Consider the following 18,665-nt stretch of genomic DNA (forward strand, 5'->3'; position numbering starts at 1 on the left):
TCTTGTTGGAGGCACAAGTACATTAATGTTGCATTTATTATCACATGATACAACCTTTTCGGCACTTAACTGCATTCTGTTCAACAAGCTAGTGGCCTCTTCTGCCCCCAAAGAGATTCCAATTGTACCATTGACATAAGATACTGGAACTTCCATACTGGAGAATGAAAAATCAGGAAAAACATATGACTTGCCATCAGCATATACAATGAACACATTCTTGGTCTTTAGAGCGATCGCCAAATGAGCACCATTAATAATTGGTGGTAAAGACAGTATAGTTCTTCTCTGGTCATATAAGACAGGGTATTCTGGTGAGCTCTTGGTTATGTGCAAATACTTTTTCAAATAATCGAATTTGATTTTCCGTCAAGCATATAAGATAGTACATTCGTATATATTGAAATCAGTGCATAGAGAACAAAACGTGACCCAACTTACTATGAATTAATATGTAAACCTCTTAAATCTTAATTAAAGAGAATAGAGTCTAACCTTTAAATCTCAAGGATGCGAGAAAATTTGCAATGTGATAGCAAACTCTCTGATGCAAATTCAAGATAGGAGAATCTATCCTTATACTTCATCAACAGAGAAAAAAAATAAAAAATAAAAAAATAAAATACTCACTTAACCTCGTAGCAAATGGGTGAGTAACAATACTTTACAATGATGAAAATGCAAATTTTATACCACACGACTCCCATTCTCACATGAAATTATTAGAAAGATAGTAAATGTAATTAATTAATTACTAGAAATTATTAATAATTCAAATCTCCATTGAAACAGGAGAAAAAAATATCTTTAGTTGCTTGATCCTCCCATTGAAGCTCTTTCCACCAGTGCTTCTCTCCAAAAATAGAAAAACTGCAGTTCTTTGTGATGTGAGCATGGAATGGAAGCTTCTCTAGCTCTGGGCAGTCACTTACCATAATGCTGCTAAACTGTGGAAAAGGCAAGCATTTCCCATAGATACTTTTCAAATTCTGCAGAGAATTTAGGTCAAGAGATTCTAGTTTTGCAAAAGGGTTTAGATTGTGTATTATCTCTGGATCGCCACCCAATTTTCCAAAACAAACAATTTCTTCCAGATTAAAGCAACGTGCTATCCGAACAAGCTTGAGGTTTTGAGCAAAAACAAGCCAACTCACCTCCCTCAATTTTGAGCAGCCACTTATATTAACAAAACAAGGCTATAGAAAGTATGTGGTTTTCGTATTACCCTTTGGTAATCAATTCCCAACTCTTCCAACTTCTTACATTCTGCAATAGATACGACTTCAAGATCCCTCATGTCTGCCAGAGAGAAGACACTAAGCGACTTGGCGTCTTCTAAGTAGAAAAGGCTTAGAGCTCGAGTACAACTCTGTAATTTGTGGGAGGCCAGGAATCTATTGAGGGCATAAAAACTTTTTAAAGTGATGATCAACTCATACAAATGTGTTAGACAAAGCAATTCCTCAATCAAAAATACACAACCACCAAATAGAACGCTATCTTTTGCAACTGATTTAGGAGTTCCAAAGCTATAAATTCCCAGTACACGTAACCCTGAGAAACTAGAAATCAATTGCAGTGGAATCACCTGGAGATTGCGTGTATCATCCAAGATCAAACATTTAAGATTTACCAAAGCCTTCAACTCCTTAGGTAACTCTTTTATGGCAGTCCTTGATACATCAAGACGTTGCAGTGAAACCAATTTTGAAATTTCTGATGGTAATTCTGTCAAATTTATGTTGTTTGACAAATTTAAAACGTTCAGAGAAGGCATAAATTGGAAGAAACCCCTTGTAATCACTCTTAAATCATTACTATTTAAGAACAAAGTCAGAAGCTGACGGGAACAAGGAGTAATTGATATTTTCTGAATTTGACTTTCCGTCAAGCATATCCTTCTTACTCCCTCCCATTTTCCAATTTCTGGAACTTCAGTTAATTGAAGGCCTGTCTGAACCAAAAAATTTTGTTTTTCCCTCTCTGTGTCACATGCTATCCACAAACAGATATCACGAATCACATCATGCATTTTTATGAAACGGTTGTCTTCCACTTCTTCTAATAAACAGGCACGAAGAAGAATACCAATAACATGATATCCTTCATTTTGTACTTCACTGCTGACATTTCCACCTAAAAGTCCCTCACTCATCCAATGATTTATTAAGCCCCTTTTCAAGACTCTATAGTCTTCTGAAAATAGACTACAGTACAAGAGACAAGTCTAATGCTATCATTAGGTGAATTATCATAACTAAATTTTAAAAGATGATATACTTCTACTTCCATACCTGCAAATTTGGAAGATCGACTCCTTAAAACTTCAATTGCATATTCCCATTCTTGATACATTGTCTTAGAAGCCATAGCCCGACCAATGGTAATCAAAGCAAGCGGTAAACCACCACACTCTTTAGTCACTGTTTTAGCTAACTCATAAATACGAGGATGACTTTTTAGGGTTTCATTTCCGACCTTCTTTTGAAATATTTCCCAAGCTTCCTTATATGTCAAACACTCCACTTTGAACTTCTTGTTAGCATCCATCTTGCCACAAACCTCAAGCTTACGAGTTGTAAATATTACCTTGGATGAATTTTTGGGAGTTGGAATACCTAATTTAATTAAGTCAACCCTCTCCCAAATATCATCTAACAATATCACGAACTTCTTCTTGTTCAAAATTTCGAAGATATCGAGAGCCTTCTCATCAAATGCTTTATTTTGCCACGACTCATGGAACAAACCAATCTTTTTTCCCGATAGTATCTTGAATACTCCCAAGTTGCAAATTTTTACAAACCACTACCCAAATCACAACATCATAATCATTTGGTGATTGAAGAAATTTGTTGTTGATTTGGGTTAATAGGGTTGTTTTGCCGACTCCCCCCATGCCATATAAGCCAATAATTCCAACTTGTTCTTCTCCAAGGCACCTCCAAGCTTTATTAAAAGTTGACTGTAGACCCACTTGAACGAAATAGAGGCAACAACAGAAACAAAATATAACAGCAAAACAAATCAAACAGTAAACACAGAAAATAATACGCGCGATTTACCCTGGTTTACCCAATGTGGGCTACGTCCAGCTGAGTCAATATTATTGCAATATGTCTCACCTCTATCGTTTACAATGAATGAATTGCCCTATGATTTGTTATCACTCCCATAACAAGAGAAAAGTATGTTTATATACTAGGTTTAAGAGACTAAACCTAGTTTTACGAGGATTCCTATTCCTAAGCCCAGGTTTAAGAGACTAAACTTAGTTTTACAAGGATTCATATTCCTAAGTCCAACCTAATAAGGAATTAGTAACTTAAAAGAAATCCTACAGCGGTTATACATGGAAAAGCCCAAAACCACCTACGGGCTCGGGGGCGTTGCCCCCGTGACCCCCGCTTGCTGACAGGGCACCGGACCCCCGAATGCGTCTGCGTTACCCAATAATGCTGAAGTAGTCAATAACTCTAACGTTCTCCCACTTGGTGAATACTTCACACAATGAAGGCGAACCTCATCAACACACCATGTAAACTTTGCTAAGCTCACAGCCTTGGTAAGAAAATCTGCAGCATTAACAAGTGTATCAACCTTCTCTAACAACACCAATTTTTCCTCCACCTTTTGCCTGATGAAATGGTATTGTATGTCAATGTGTTTTGATTGCGAATGAAAGGCAAGATTCTTGTCTAAGTAAATAGCCCCTTGATTGTCACACCCAATCTTCACAGCATCAAGCTTGAAACCAAGCTCTAAACTCAATCTTCGAAGCCACATAGCTTCCTTGCCAGCATGTGTCAATACCATGTATTCTGCGTCAGTCGATGACAAAGCCACAGTACTTTGCCTTTTACTCATCCAACAAACAGTAACACCAAATAAAGAGAATACATACCCACTTGTGGAACGCCTACTATCGAGATCACCTCCCCAATCAGCATCCACAAAACCTATCACATCTAGCTCATCGCCAGTCGCCATGCCTCCATAACATAATGATAAATCCGAAGTCCCACGTAGATATCTAAGAACCTTCTTTACAGCACTCCAATGCTCTTTACCAGGATTTGACATAAAGCGACTCAAAACTCCCACTGCTTGTGCAATATCAAGTCGCGTGCACACCATGGCATACATCAGATTCCCTACAGCACTCACATACGGCACATGTGTCATTTCTTCAGCATCTTTCTCAAACTTAGGACACTGATCAGTGGAAAATTTCACTCCCAAAGTCATAGGAGTCTTCACAGGTTTACAGTCTACCATGTTAAATTTCTTCAACACCTCATCAATGTACTTTCTCTGCCCTAACCACAATTTACAACTCTGACGATCTCTAGTAATTTGCATACCCAAAATAAAATTTGCAGCCCCAAGATCTTTCATGTCAAATTGTGCAGCCAACAAACCCTTCACAGAATTTATCAACTCCTTGCTATTCCCTATCAACAACATATCATCTACATATAAGGTCAAAATAACAAAGATATTTTCTAACCTTTTTACATACACACAGTGATCCACGTTGCTGCGGCTAAAACCATGCTGAAGAACATAGGAGTCGAACTTTTGGTACTACATCTTTGGTGATTGTTTAAGCCCATACAGAGACTTCCTCAACCTACACACCAAGTCTTCCTTCCCTTTACATACAAACCCCTCAGGTTGCCTCATGTAAATTTCCTCCTCTAAATCTCCATGTAAGAATGCCGTCTTTACATCAAGTTGCTCAATTTCAAGATCATACGTAGCAGCAATAGATAGAACATACCTGATTGATGTTAACTTGGCCACAGGAGAGAAAATCTCACCATAATCAACACCCTCAATCTGCGAGAATCCCTTTGCAACAAGCCTCGCCTTATACTTTGCAATTGTCCCATCTGCCTGCAACTTTCTTTTGAACACCCACTTGCAACCAATTGTCTTTCTATCCTTAGGCAATTTACATAGAATCCATGTACTATTCTTGTCTAGTGACTGCATCTCATCATTCATCGCAACCTCCCACAGATTTGCATCTTCCACGGCTCTTGCTTCATTTACATTCCTAGGTTCATCACCAATCACATTCAAAGCATGTAATCCACTCAAGACACTTAGAGAGAAACGAACTAGTGCCTTTCTAACTCTTGTAGATCTTCTCAAAGTTGATGGCACCACAACTTCATCATCAGAATCATCCACAGAACCCTCATCAGCCACACTATCAAGTTTATCTTCATGGTCAGATTCTGTAGAATCTAAATTTTCAATCTTTGTAGCAACATTAGGAGTCATCTCCTCCTCTTGCTCTACTGTAGTCACATCAAACTGAATTTTCTTTGATTGCTCAAGATCTTCAGTAGTTCCCACACGTTGTTTTACCTCTCTAAAGATTAAATCTCTGTTGTAGATAATGCTTCTACTCACAGGATTCCACAACTTGTATCCCTTGATGCCATCCTTGAACCCCACAAACTTGCACTTCTCAGATTTACTGTCAAGCTTGCTTCTCTTCTCCTTTGGCACATGCACATACGCATCACAACCAAAAACTCGAATAAAAGACAGATTAGGTTTCTTACTATACAAAGCTTCATACTGCTTCATGTCTTTAACAGAAGAAGTGGGAGACCGATTCTTCAAATAAAAAGCCATTGCGGTAGCTTCAGCCCAAAATTCAGACCCCAAATCTGTCGTATTCAACATGCATCTAGCCTTCTCTAACAGTGACCGATTGAAACGTTCAGCCACTCCATTTTGCTGAGGCGTGTAAGGTGTAGTTTTTTGCCTTGCAATTCCGTGTGTCGCCACAAAATTGCTCAAACTTACTAGAGCAAAACTCACCACCATTATCAGTTTGCTAAGCTTTAATCTTCCTGTCAAACTGATTCTCAACTAAGGCTTTAAATTCCTGAAATTTCTCAAAAGCCTCAGACTTGCTGCGCATGAAATAAACCCAACAGTACTTAGAAAAATCATCAATGAAAGATACATAATACCTGGATTTACCAACAGATTCCACTGGAGTGGGCCCAAAAACATCACTGTGAATTAACTCTAGTATTTTTGTTGCTCTCGTGCCTGTCGATTGAAAACTAACCCGATTCTGCTTGCCTTGTAAACATTCCTCACAAAACCCAAAACTCATAGAGCAGTTAGGAATACCTTCAGCCATATTCTGAGTCACCAAAGTAGACAAAAACAACTCTCCAATGTGCCCCATTCGCTGATGCCACAATGTTGCAGAATCAATTTCTTTTTCAGCCTCCTTTTCCGAAACATAACTGATGCCTGCAGCCTGTATAGTGTACCATGTCGAACTCCTCGTGTAATAACCATAGATCCCCAAGTCATCTTACAGGATGTTCTATCACAATTGAATACTATACATGCGTTAGCCATTGTTCCAACAGAGAGCAGATTTTTAATTATACCAAGGATGTGCATCACTTCAGGGAGCGTCCTTACTGAACCATCATGCAACCTCAGCCTGATTTTCCCGCGACCAATAATCTTCACAGCAGTATCATCTCCTAACAGAATGTTTCCTCCATTGTATGTCTTATACTCACAAAACCATTCCTTGTGAGGTGTCATATGGAATGGCGCATTAGTATCAACATACCAGACTAATTGGTCTGATCTAGCCATACATGCAACAGCCACATACATATCACCATTTGATTCTCGTTTGTATGAAGTTTCAACTTCCTTCCCCTTCACCGGTTTGTTTCTGCAGTCTTTCTTAAAATGCCCAAATTCCTGACATCTCCAACATTTAATCTTACTTTTATCCTTGCTCTTAGATCTACCTCGCAACTTTCCCCTATCGCCAGACTTATTAGAATTCCTATCAAGGTTTCGTCCCCTAGCAGTTAAAGCATTCCTAAACGAATCCTCTAAACCTCTTTGCCACATATCCTCTGCCAACAATGTAGAACATACAGATTCCCACGACATCTGTGTCAATCCTCTACCACCAATCGCAACAATCAGGTTGTCCCACATATCAGGCAGCCAGTATAATAATGTTACCACTTTCTCAGATTCGGTAAGTTGTACGTCCACAGCCAGCAGTTGATTCACCAGAGTATTAAACTCATCTAGATGTGCAGCAAGAGAATCCCCATCATGCATACGGAGATTGTAGAGTTTCTTGCGACGAAACAGCACGTTCACCAAAGACTTACTCAGATACAAATTTTCCAGCTTCTGCCATAAACCCTTTGCCATATCCTAATCCATCACATTCATTATAACAGAGTCCTCAAGACAGATGCGAATCAAACCTCTAGCTTTCTGATCCATCTTGTCCCATTCAGCAAGTGCGACACGGTCAGTCACTGATAATTCTCCTTCAGGTGGCATTACAAGTTTAGACCCAAGTGTACTTGATAATGTAGTTCCAGACGTTTCACTCGTCATAACAACGGCAGTCCCGACAGTCAGCCTATCATTCACAATTGCACCTCACAGATCCCTATCAACGAGTAGATCCTCCATCCGCTGTTTCCAAAGCTCGAAGCGTTTGCCGTCGAACTTCTGAATCTTAACCTTTAATCCCGCCATCTCTAAATCACAATCTAACAGAACCTGGCTCTGATACCAATTGAACGAAATAGAGGCAACAACAAGAACAAAATATAACAGTAAAACAAATCAAACAGTAAACAAAGAAAATAACACGCGCGATTTACCCTGGTTCACCCAATGTGGGCTACGTCCAATTGAGTCAATATTATTGCAATATGTCTCACCTCTCTCGTTTACAATGAATGAATTTCCCTATGATTTGCTATCACACCCATAACAAGAGAAAAGTATGTTTATATACTAGGTTTAAGAGACTAAACCTAGTTTTACAAGGATTCCTATTCCTAAGCCCAACCCAATAAAGAATTAGTAACTTAAAAGAAATCCTACAATGGTTATACATGGAAAAGCCCAAAACCGCCTACGGGCTCGAGGGCGCTGCCTAGGGAGCGAGGCACCCACCCACTGATCGGGCAACAGGACCCCCGAATGTGTCTGCATTACCCAATAATGCTGAAGTAGTCAACAACTCCAACACCACTATCGTTGGCTCGAAGGGTCTTTCGTCCACCACTGCTTCTATCATCTCGACAACCACTTCAAAAGTTCCTTCATCCTTCAAAGTGGTCACAACGTGCAGCTTTCTGGCCACCTTTTCCCGAATTTGTAGCTTGATTTGCAGTTCTTGGAACAAAAGCCTCCAAGACATAATTTTTCAACTTCTTGAGGTTTCGCTTTTAATAATTCATCAACTTCAGCTTTCACCACTTCCACCCTTGAAAGCCAGCCTTCAACTTTGTTTGTCCGCTTCATTTGTTTTTTGTTCAGCAACGTTGACCTTCCTCATCAGATCTTCCCTTGCTTCAACTAGCTTTTGCAATTCAGCATGCAAAGTATCAAGATTATCTTCGAGATTACATTGATATATGCTGCTGTTTTAGAAATGCAATTTTTGCAAAGAAGGAAAACAGAATCAAGTGATATTGTAACAGAGATGCAGTTACCCATATTTTTTTAAAAGGTCTCAACAAAGTAAGAAGATTGATGAGTATGATACTAAAGAGTATGCTTCACAGGTTAATTAAGAAAAACTTGTGGTCTAGACTCTAGAATCAAGATGGTCTTTCTCAAGTGAACAAATCATTGATAATTTTTAGCTGTTCACTCATCCTTTTATACTTTGGTTAGAAATTTTTTTGGCCACTCACTTATAAAAATCAAAGCGGATATCTTCAAGGTGCAACTTCTATGAACCAGAAATTATTGAGATAAACTGATTAATTGCTACAGTCCAATGACAATATCATCCAGCTCTTTACCTCTATTATCCAAGGTTAAAAAATGCATTAAAAAACAGGGAGGAAGATACTTATATTGAGATAATTTTTATTATCCTTAGAAATTAACCTTACAAATGAGTGAAAACTTTTTTTTTTTTTTTTTTTTGAATGTTAATCTATTAATTCTAATAATTTCTCTTGTGTTTCTGGCCAATACTTAGGCTTAATTGATTCTTTGCCCTTTTTGTTTAAAGCAGGATGTCCAGGCTAACTTGCGTGTAGCTCGACTAATCTCTCTTGTAAGTAATTAGCACAACATCCTTCCATCATGATTGTTAGGAGATCATGTAGCAGAAAACATACTTTCGAGATTAATAACATAAGAATAAAATCACATCACACAAAAAGACACGATATTGCGTGGTTTGGGATAATCCGCTTACATCCACAGATGAGAGAAATCTATTATAGTTTTATGAACACGATATATAAAAGTACGCAACACTATAAACCTGATACATAATTAATAGAACAAAAACAATCCTAGTTTTTAACTACACTTAACCCAGTATCTAGAGCGAAAACAATCTCAGTTTCTAAGATACTCTACCCATAGTGTTTAATAACCCTTACATCAATCAAATACCCTGTGTTCTCACATTCTCTCATAACTTTGAATTGGTTTTCACTCATATATTTATAGATAGTATATGACATATTCTTTTTCTAATAGAATTCATATTTCAATTCCTATTAGGATTCCTAAATTATATTCTGATAAGCCTGCGGTGCATAAGGTGTACACCCTTAGAGGGCGTAACAGACATTAAGGAGGTTGTTACTGTGTAGGATCCACAAATCACAAGTGTACGGTCTGTAGGAGTCTATTATGAGAATAAGAATTGTGTGAGTAAGGGTAAGTGTGGAAAGGGTTAGTATATAAGCAGGATGAGTCTTAGTAACAGGATAATTTTTGAATGGTAAAATAGTGGAGGTTCCTAGCTCCTCGAAATGCTAGGATTTATGGCTACACATTCATTTCATTGCATTATCTTCTAATTCCATTTTTTTTCTGCTATCTGATTAATATAAATATATCTGAGGTTATATAGATTGTGTTTCTTGCATTATTTTTGTTGTGGATTGGTTGTGGATTGGGTCTGATTGCAGGTGAATGTATCAATTGGTATCAGAGCCAGAGTGGGGAATGGTAAAATCCAAAATGGAGAATAAGATGGATAACGTGGAGAAGGAGATGAATACAGTAAAGGAAGACATAAGTACCTTGAAGATTGACATGGGTAGTGTTAAGGAATATTTGACAGAAATGAGGGAATTAATGCGCATGAGAGAAGAAAGAGATGGAAGAGGAGACTGAGAAAGAGAGAAATCCTCTTCATCAGTAGAGAACCAGAACACCGGTAGAGAAAAGGAACCAAATCGAGGAGACAGTGGGGAAGTTGGGAAAGAGGAGAAAAAGAACACACACAAGCTAGAGTTGCCAATCTTCAATGGCGAAGATCCATATGGATGGTCCTTCAGAGCAGATCGTTTCTTCACCATCAATCGTTATCAAGAGACAGAGATGGTAGAAGCAGCAGTAGTTTGCATAGAGGGGAGAGCTCTGAGCTGGTATCAATGGGTTGAATCCAGAGCACCATTTCAGTCATGGGATGCATTCAAAATAGCACTGATTGATCGATTTCGGCCATCATTTAAGGGATCTGCCTATGAGGCCTTAGTAGCCTTGAAGCAAGATGGGACAGTCACAGAGTACCGAGAATAGTTTGAAGCCAACGCTGCACCATTGAAGGATGTGGGTGAAGATCTGATAAAGGGGATTTTTGCAAATGGGTTGAAGGAGGAAATTAAAGCTGAAATACGTTTAACTCAGCCAACTTCATTGTTTGGGCTGATGGACCAGGCCCACAAGGTTGAAGAAAGGAATTGGGTGTTAGAAAAGTATAGGCCCAAATCATTTAAAAATCAAATGGGTAGAGGGGAGCCTTATTCACGGGTTAGCCCAAACCCGAATGCCTCATGCACAAACTGGTGGAATACGAGCGCAAAGCCCCTAGATCCCCTTTCGTTTTCGTCAAACTCCAGCAGGGGACTTGAGCGAAGGGAGAAATCGACTAAGTCTGTAGGGTCCAGCAACCGGAACGACAACTTTCGACGACTCTTTGAGGCTGAAATACAGTTCAAAAGAGAGCGCAGGTTGTGTTATCGCTATGACGAAAAATTTGGGCCAAACCACAGGTGTAAGAACAGATCTCTACAAGTGCTACTCCTCCTGGATGACGAAGATGCAAACCCACCAGAAATTGAGATAGAAACTGATGATGAACCTAACTATGAAGGTAAATCTTTAGCTCTTTCGATGAACTCCATCGTGGGTATCTCTTCGGGAAAAACTCTGAACTTAAAAGGGCAGATTGGGGATGAGAGTGTGGTGGTGTTGGTGGATAGTAGGGCTTCCCACAATTTCGTTTCCCATGAGATTGTACAGAAGCTAGGGCTGAAGGTAGATAAGGGGAGACCCTTTGGAGTAATGGTTAGGGATGGATGTACCATTCGGGGAGAGGGAATTTGTAAGGTAGTTAAGCTGAAACTCCAGGGGCTTGAGATCCAACAGGAGTTTTTTCCGTTTGAATTAGAAGGTGCAGACGTCATGTTGGGAATTACATGGTTGAGTAGTTTGGGAGATGTGAGTGCAAATTGGAAAAGTCTAACGATGGAGTTTGACTAGGAAGAAAAAAGGGTTAAGTTGTGAGGGGATCCTTCACTGGTAAAGACTAAAGTTTCACTGAAGACTATGGTCAGGTCCTTGCATTCTGCGGGAACTTGCTACGTAGTGGAGTTTGGAGCCATATGGCTGAAGGAAGATTCAAAGCAGGAGGAAACTGATCCTAAAATAGTAGAGGTGATAGAAACTTATCCCCATTTGTTTGACCAGAATCCTAAACTACCTCCCTATAGGGTCCACGACCATGCCATAGAACTCCAACCAGGTTCCAAACCCCCAAACATCAGACTATACAAATATCCGTACTTTCAAAAGAATGAAATCGAAAAGCTAGTTGGGGAAATGTTAACTACCGGGATTATTCAACCTAGTGTTAACCCATATGCCAGCCCTGTTCTATTAGTCAAAAAGAAAGATGGGAGTTGGCGATTTTGTGTGGATTATCGGGCATTAAACGACATTACGATACCCAAAAAATTCGCAATTCCGACTATTGAAAAGTTACTTGATGAGTTGGCCGGCTCTACGATTTTCACAAAACTGGATTTAAAGTCAGGGTACCACCAAATTAGGGTGCGAGAGGTTGATGTTCCAAAGACAGCTTTTCGCACTCATGAGGGGCATTACGAGTTCCTTGTTATGCCCTTCGGTCTCACTAATGCCCCCTCAACATTCCAAGCTTTAATGAACTCAGTGTTTAGGCCTGTCCTACACAAATTTATCCTGGTTTTCTTTGATGATATCCTTGTATATAGCCCTAGCGTCTCCACCCATATCCAACATTTACAGCTAACATTTCAGATTTTGCAGGAACATGAGTTGGTTTTTAACAAGAAAAAATGTTCGTTTGGCCAATCTAAGCTGGAGTATTTGGGTCACCTGGTCTTGGAAAAGGGAGTGGAGCCAGATCCGAAAAAGATTGAGGCCATGGTATCTTGGCCACAACCACTGAATGTGAAGGGTTTGAAAGGATTTCTTGGGCTAACAGGTTATTACAGGAGATTTGTAAAAGGGTATGGTTCCATCGCACATCCCCTCACTCAACTACTAAAAAAAGACTCATTCACTTGGAATGACTTGGCCCAATTGGCTTTTGATAGACTCAAGGAAGCCATGACTACTGTACCAGTTTTGGCAGTTCCAGATTTCACATTTCCGTTTGAGATTTAGACAAACGCATTCGGTAGAGGACTTGGGGCTATTTTGGTGCATCAGTCTCGTCTCATAGCCTTTCTCGGCAAGGCCTTTTCCCCTATAGCCAAGCTTAAATTGGTCTATGAGCGAGTAGTGATAGCCATTGTCTTTGCAGTCAAGAAGGTGGAGTCACTATTTGCTCGATAGGAAATTCATAATAAAGACTGATCAGCGCAGCCTCCAATTTTTAATGGACCAGAGATCAGAAACCCCAGAACAACACAAATGGATTTCCAAGCTCATGGGTTTTACCTTTGAAATTCAGTACTATCCAGGGGCTTCAAACAGAGTGGCAGACTCTCTTTCAAGAAGAGAATGCGGGACTAAATTGGCCATCCTGACAGCCTTATCTACGGTACAATTTTCTGAGTATGAGGACATGGCGTTGGAGGCACAAACTGATCTGAAACTACGGGTAATCATACAGGACCTTCTCCTTGATTCTTCTAGTCGTCACAACTATCAACTCCGCAGAGGCTGCCTATTCTATAAGAACAGGCTGGTAATTCCAAAAGGGTCCAGGTTTGTTTCAACATTACTTGCTGAGTTCCATCAGAGTCCTAGTGGAGGACACTCGGGTTTCTTCAGGACATATAAGAGAGTGTCCTCGATGGTTTATTGGGAGGGTATTCGCGGAGATATACAATGTTATATCAAGGCATGCACTACCTATCAACTAAACAAACAGTCGTCGTTAAAACCAGTCGGACTCCTATAGCCCTTGCCCATTCCAAATCAGGTTTTTGAGGATCTCTCTATGGACTTTATTGGGGGACTACCACATTCGAAAGGAGTGGATACCATTTTTGTGGTCGTTGACTGCCTGACCAAATATAGCCATTTTTTTTTATCTTGGTCACCCCTACACGGCAAAGGATGTGGCTGCCATATTTGTTAAAGAAGTGGTCAAGCTCCATGACTTTCCGAATTCCATTGTTTCTGACAGAGACAAACTTTTCATGATTCAATTTTGGCAGGAATTGTTTGAGGCTGCTGGCATTGTCCTGAAATTTAGTTCGGCATACCATCCACAAACAGATGGACAAACGAAGGTGGTCAATAGGCCTCGAGGCCTATCTCCATTGTTTTTGCAGTTCTTAGCCACGACAGTGGCCTCTGTGGCTTACTTGGGTAGAATTCTGGTACAATACAATGTATCACGACTCCATCTGAATGACCCCTTTTAAAGCCCTCTATGGAAGAAATCCCCCCACCCTTTTAAAATTTACAAACCACCCCTCAGCTATGGAAGATGTCAATGTCCAAATGAATGAGAGGAATTCCATGTTAAAGGAGCTTAAGTATAATTTAGCTTTAGCTCAAGCTCACATGAAGAAAAATGCTGACCTTCATTTGCGAGACGATTGTTTCCAGCCTGGTGACTCAGTTTTTCTAAAGCTACAACCCTACAGGTTTAAATCTCTTGCCCGAAAGATGAATGAAAAACTCAGTCCTCGCTTCTATGGTCCTCACACTGTTTTGGAACGAATTGGACCAATGGCTTATAAACTGGACCTGCCTTCTACGGCCCGTATTCATCCTGTCTTCCATATTTCTCAGCTAAGGAGGAGCTTACATCAATCGATGCCCATCCAAGCCCTACCGGAATCACTTTCTGAAGACCTGCAATTACTGGTCCAGCCAGCCGTAGTCCCCTCTGTGCGTACTCTCTTAGATGGCTCTAAGGAGGTCCTCATCAAATGGCAGAATTTACCTAAGTTTGAAGCCACCTGGGAACCGTGTGAAGCAATTAAAACGCAATTTCATCATTTTCACCTTGAGGACAAGTTGACTCTTCAAGAGGAGGGGGGGAGGGGGGGGGGGGGGGGGGGGGCGTATTGATAATCCTACAGTGCAGAAGGTGTGGTGTACACCCTTAAGGGCGTAACAGACATTAAGGAGGTTGTCACGGTGTAGGATCCACAAATCACAAGTGTAGGGTGGGTAGGAGTCTGTTATGAGAATAAGAATTGTGTGAGTAAGGGCAAGTGTGGAAAGGGTTAGTATAAAGCAGGATGAGTCTTAGTAACAAGATAATTTTTTAATGGTAAAATAGTGGAGGTTCCTGGCTCCTCGAAATGCTAGGATTTATGGCTACACATTCATTTCATTGTATTATCTTCTGATTCCATTTGTTTTCTGCTATCTGATTAATATAAATATATCTGAGGTTATACAGATTGTGTTTCTTGCATTATTTTTGTTGCGGATTGGTTGTGGATTGGGTCTGATTGCAGGTGAACGTATCATATTCCTGTTTAAAATAATATTCTTTACTAAATAATTTTCCTAAAAACATACAATTTTACATGGGAACAAACAGGAAAGCAAACCACAATATCTCAATAATGATCACCTTCTTAAATCTTGGGAGCGAGGGAGATTCAAACCTTAGATTAATTGATTCGTTATTAAATTTATAAATTACTGAAACCCAATTGATCCACCAAGTTTAATAACTTAGAATTATGAGTGAAAGATCTGGGAAGAACAGTACAATTTAAGTTATCAACCGCAGGATTATCCTACTTACCACTGAGTAATAAGATTCAAGCTTCAGCTTCATAGATAAGATGTATTCTATGTCTAATGGAGCAAACGAGGGCATGCATCTCCAAGTATCTTTTTTCCTTGTACTGTATCACTCGTATTATGAATTACATTCTGTTTTGTCTACTTAATTGTTTGAGTTGAAATTTTATTAAATGTCAATTTCCTTGCTAAAATTGAGTCCTAGATTTCTCCCTACAATCACCAAAAGCTTGAATCTTTTTACTCAGTGAATCGGATGTTAAACCTAAACGATCCTTGTTGAGAAGGGGGAAGAAATTGCTTATGGCAGTTACTCCTTTTGGGATTATTTAAGCTTCTTATTTGGGCTTTCATTATTGGCCCGTACTTCCCTCATTTGGGCCTTTTAGCATGTTGATTTGTTCCCAACAAACATTAGTGATAGAAAGAACAAAATTCTATTACACTTTAAATAATTTTTTACAATGACAAAATTGATATTATTTGGGGATTATTAGGGCGATCGAATATACAAATCCAAATTGATATGTTAGGACTTTCCTAGGGCTCTTATTTGATTTAATGATACAATAACTTGATGATTTTATAAGGGTGCACTCTTAAAGCATAGAACCCTGAAAACCTGTTATAGAGTATGTGAATAAAATATGATTTTCACATGAGTAATACTTTAGATAAAAATCTAAAATCAATTTACTTCTTATTTATACCAAAAAATATAGTTGTTGGCCATTATGGGGTATAATAAAATAAATCATAAAAACCCATATGAAACTCCCATCGAAAAAAATGAAACAAAAACTCCAATTGATAACCTTGCACCCTTGTAAGCCAGCTACACTTTGTTCAGCGCTGCTTCCATTGTTGTTCAGCAATGAATATGATAACCTTCATCAGTATATCGTTCTTTGTTTCGATTAAATCTTCCAGTTCAATTCGCTAGGCATGAAGATCATCGTCAAGATTACATTGATATGTTGCTTTTTTAGTAATGCAATTTTGGCAAAAGAGAAAACCGAATCAAATGATATTGAGACTGAGATGAAGTTACCCATTCTTGTCAAAGATTTCAGCAGACAAAATTAAAGAACATCAATTTGTATGATGAAAAAAATATTATGCTTCAAAGTTCAATACATGTATTATGATGTTAATCATCTATACTTTCAAAAATTATAAGATGAATTCTAATAATGTGATACTAATTTGATGTTAATATTATGAGACAACTGATTTTCATAGATAAGATGAATTCTATTCCAACAATCCATAAAATATCTGTCCACTTCTTCACTAAATTGTAAAAAAAAATCTAATGTTTAACTATCCTGTTTATCTTTTGAAAAATCTGAGACCTCAACTATTTACATAAAACACCCCTTTCATATATACTGAGAAAGCATATTATATATCATTTTATATTGCATTGAACAAGGACCAAAACTGATATTCAATATTAATGTTTTTATACCTGGACAGAGCCTTGACCCAGTCAAGGGGTCGGTCCTCGGCTTGGGCAATCCAACCTGACCAAGGGGTTGACCCTTGGCTTGGGTAGTCCAATCTAGTCAAGGGGTCGGGCCCTAGCTTAGGCAGTCCAACCCAGTCGGACCGATGACATAAGCATGAAACCTTAGTATGACACTTAATAGACATACCTTTGAGAAATTCCATCAGTACCTATAGGTTTAAAATCCAACACACACACCCTTGTGATATGGCCAAGAAACCCTAGCCGCTACAACTACAATCCACCCTATATTAACACAACGCCAAATAAACCATCACCAGGCCGCCATGAAAACCCTAATCCACCACAAAACACCACCATCTACCACAACAAAATCCACCACAAACCAGGGGAGCCATCGCGAAGAGGAGATGAAGGTTGAACGAGTGAGTGAAGTGCAACCGATGACTGACAGGAGGACATCGGAGTCGAGGAGCAGAGTGGCCTGAGTAAGTCAATCAAAGGACGGAAGAAATGAAGAATGAAGATTGAAGAATTAGAATTGAAATAGAGATTTTAATTTTACGGATTTTAGTAACCCGGTTTGGCACTGTTTCGCCGGTTCAACCCCAAATTAATCCAGGCCAACAGCTAAGAGCAGGTTTAAAATGTCCTCGGCCCGAAGAAGGGGCCGACTTCCGATCGTACCAACCATGCCAGCTATGTTATGACATATTAGTGGTGGGTGAATGGTGGTTATCAATATGTAGCCTTTTAAAATTAAGCTACATGCGTGAACATAAATATATATAAATGTCTGATGGGTTGGAACTTTTGCCCATGGATCCTGCTATAGCTGTTTTTCTTAACGGCAGTTTGAAATTTATGATCTGTGATTGTTAACATCATGACATGTCGTCTATTGGTTCATCCATATCATACACTCATTATTAAATGTTATACAGTATCTTGACTCTTATTCAATGTTAAAACAAGCACTGAACAAAAAACACAAATATAACACTGGAGAACATGGGAAATTTTACATGAATTTGTTGTTACATGTAATTGCAGTAGTCTAGAGAAGTTTAAGACTATTAAGATAACATAAACAACCATCACCACCGTTGGTTCTCCAACTCTTGAAACCTTCCTCAAAATGAAGTTTGTTTTCTTTTGACATACAATTCTTAGTAAATTCAGTGTTTTTGAGCAGAAAAAGAAAATAGATAAAATAAAAAAGCCTGCAGTAAAACTAGTTCATTCTTTTGTTTCTACCAATAAAAATATCGGTCTGTAATTTTCAGAATCAGTTAACGTCAAATCAAAGCTAAGCCTGGAATCTCATTTCCAGGAGATAAATAGGAAAGAACTGGCACGCACATAAATCAGTAAAGCAAANAAGGAGCCCATATAAATGTTACTGTTGGCTTCAAAAAACTAGCCGTCAGCCGGCCTTGCATTTTCATGGAAGTTTAACTCTGCATAATTTCCTAGAGCTCTGTTTTGTCTCTTTGCCATGTACAGTTGATAATTTCAAACTTCTAGTTTCAGTTGTCATGAAATGAGCTCTGTTCGGCTAATGTTTTTGCTTTTCTATAAACCGATTCTCTGGTCTGGATTTAAATATGCAGACAACAGGTAAAAGATTGAATCCTGATTCTTTATAAGTTATACAAGTTTCAGATTGTATGCTATGGTTGACGGTGCTGCTACAACTTTGATTTTTCTGTGTTATGAGTAAAACTCAAGTTCTGTTGTTGCAATTTGCAAACCCCACTCTTAATATAATTTATTAACAACGGGCCATGTTAGGTTTATGGATTAAGAATCAATGGAATGAAAATATTATGAATGAACCACCACGGGAAGACAGGATTATCAATTAGGACTTTTAGATATATAAATCAATAAGTCTTGAGTTCGATTTACT

At 38.9% G+C, this 18,665-nt stretch overlaps 1 pseudogene; it reads right to left on the reverse strand.

Moving 5' to 3' along the window:
• Positions 1-697: 697 nt before the first annotated feature.
• LOC116131707 lies at positions 698-10,373 on the reverse strand (annotated as a pseudogene).
• Between the last annotated feature and the right edge of the window lie 8,292 nt (positions 10,374-18,665).

Source organism: Pistacia vera, unplaced genomic scaffold, assembly GCF_008641045.1.
Source record: "Pistacia vera cultivar Batoury unplaced genomic scaffold, PisVer_v2 Contig240, whole genome shotgun sequence".
Lineage (NCBI taxonomy): Eukaryota > Viridiplantae > Streptophyta > Magnoliopsida > Sapindales > Anacardiaceae > Pistacia > Pistacia vera.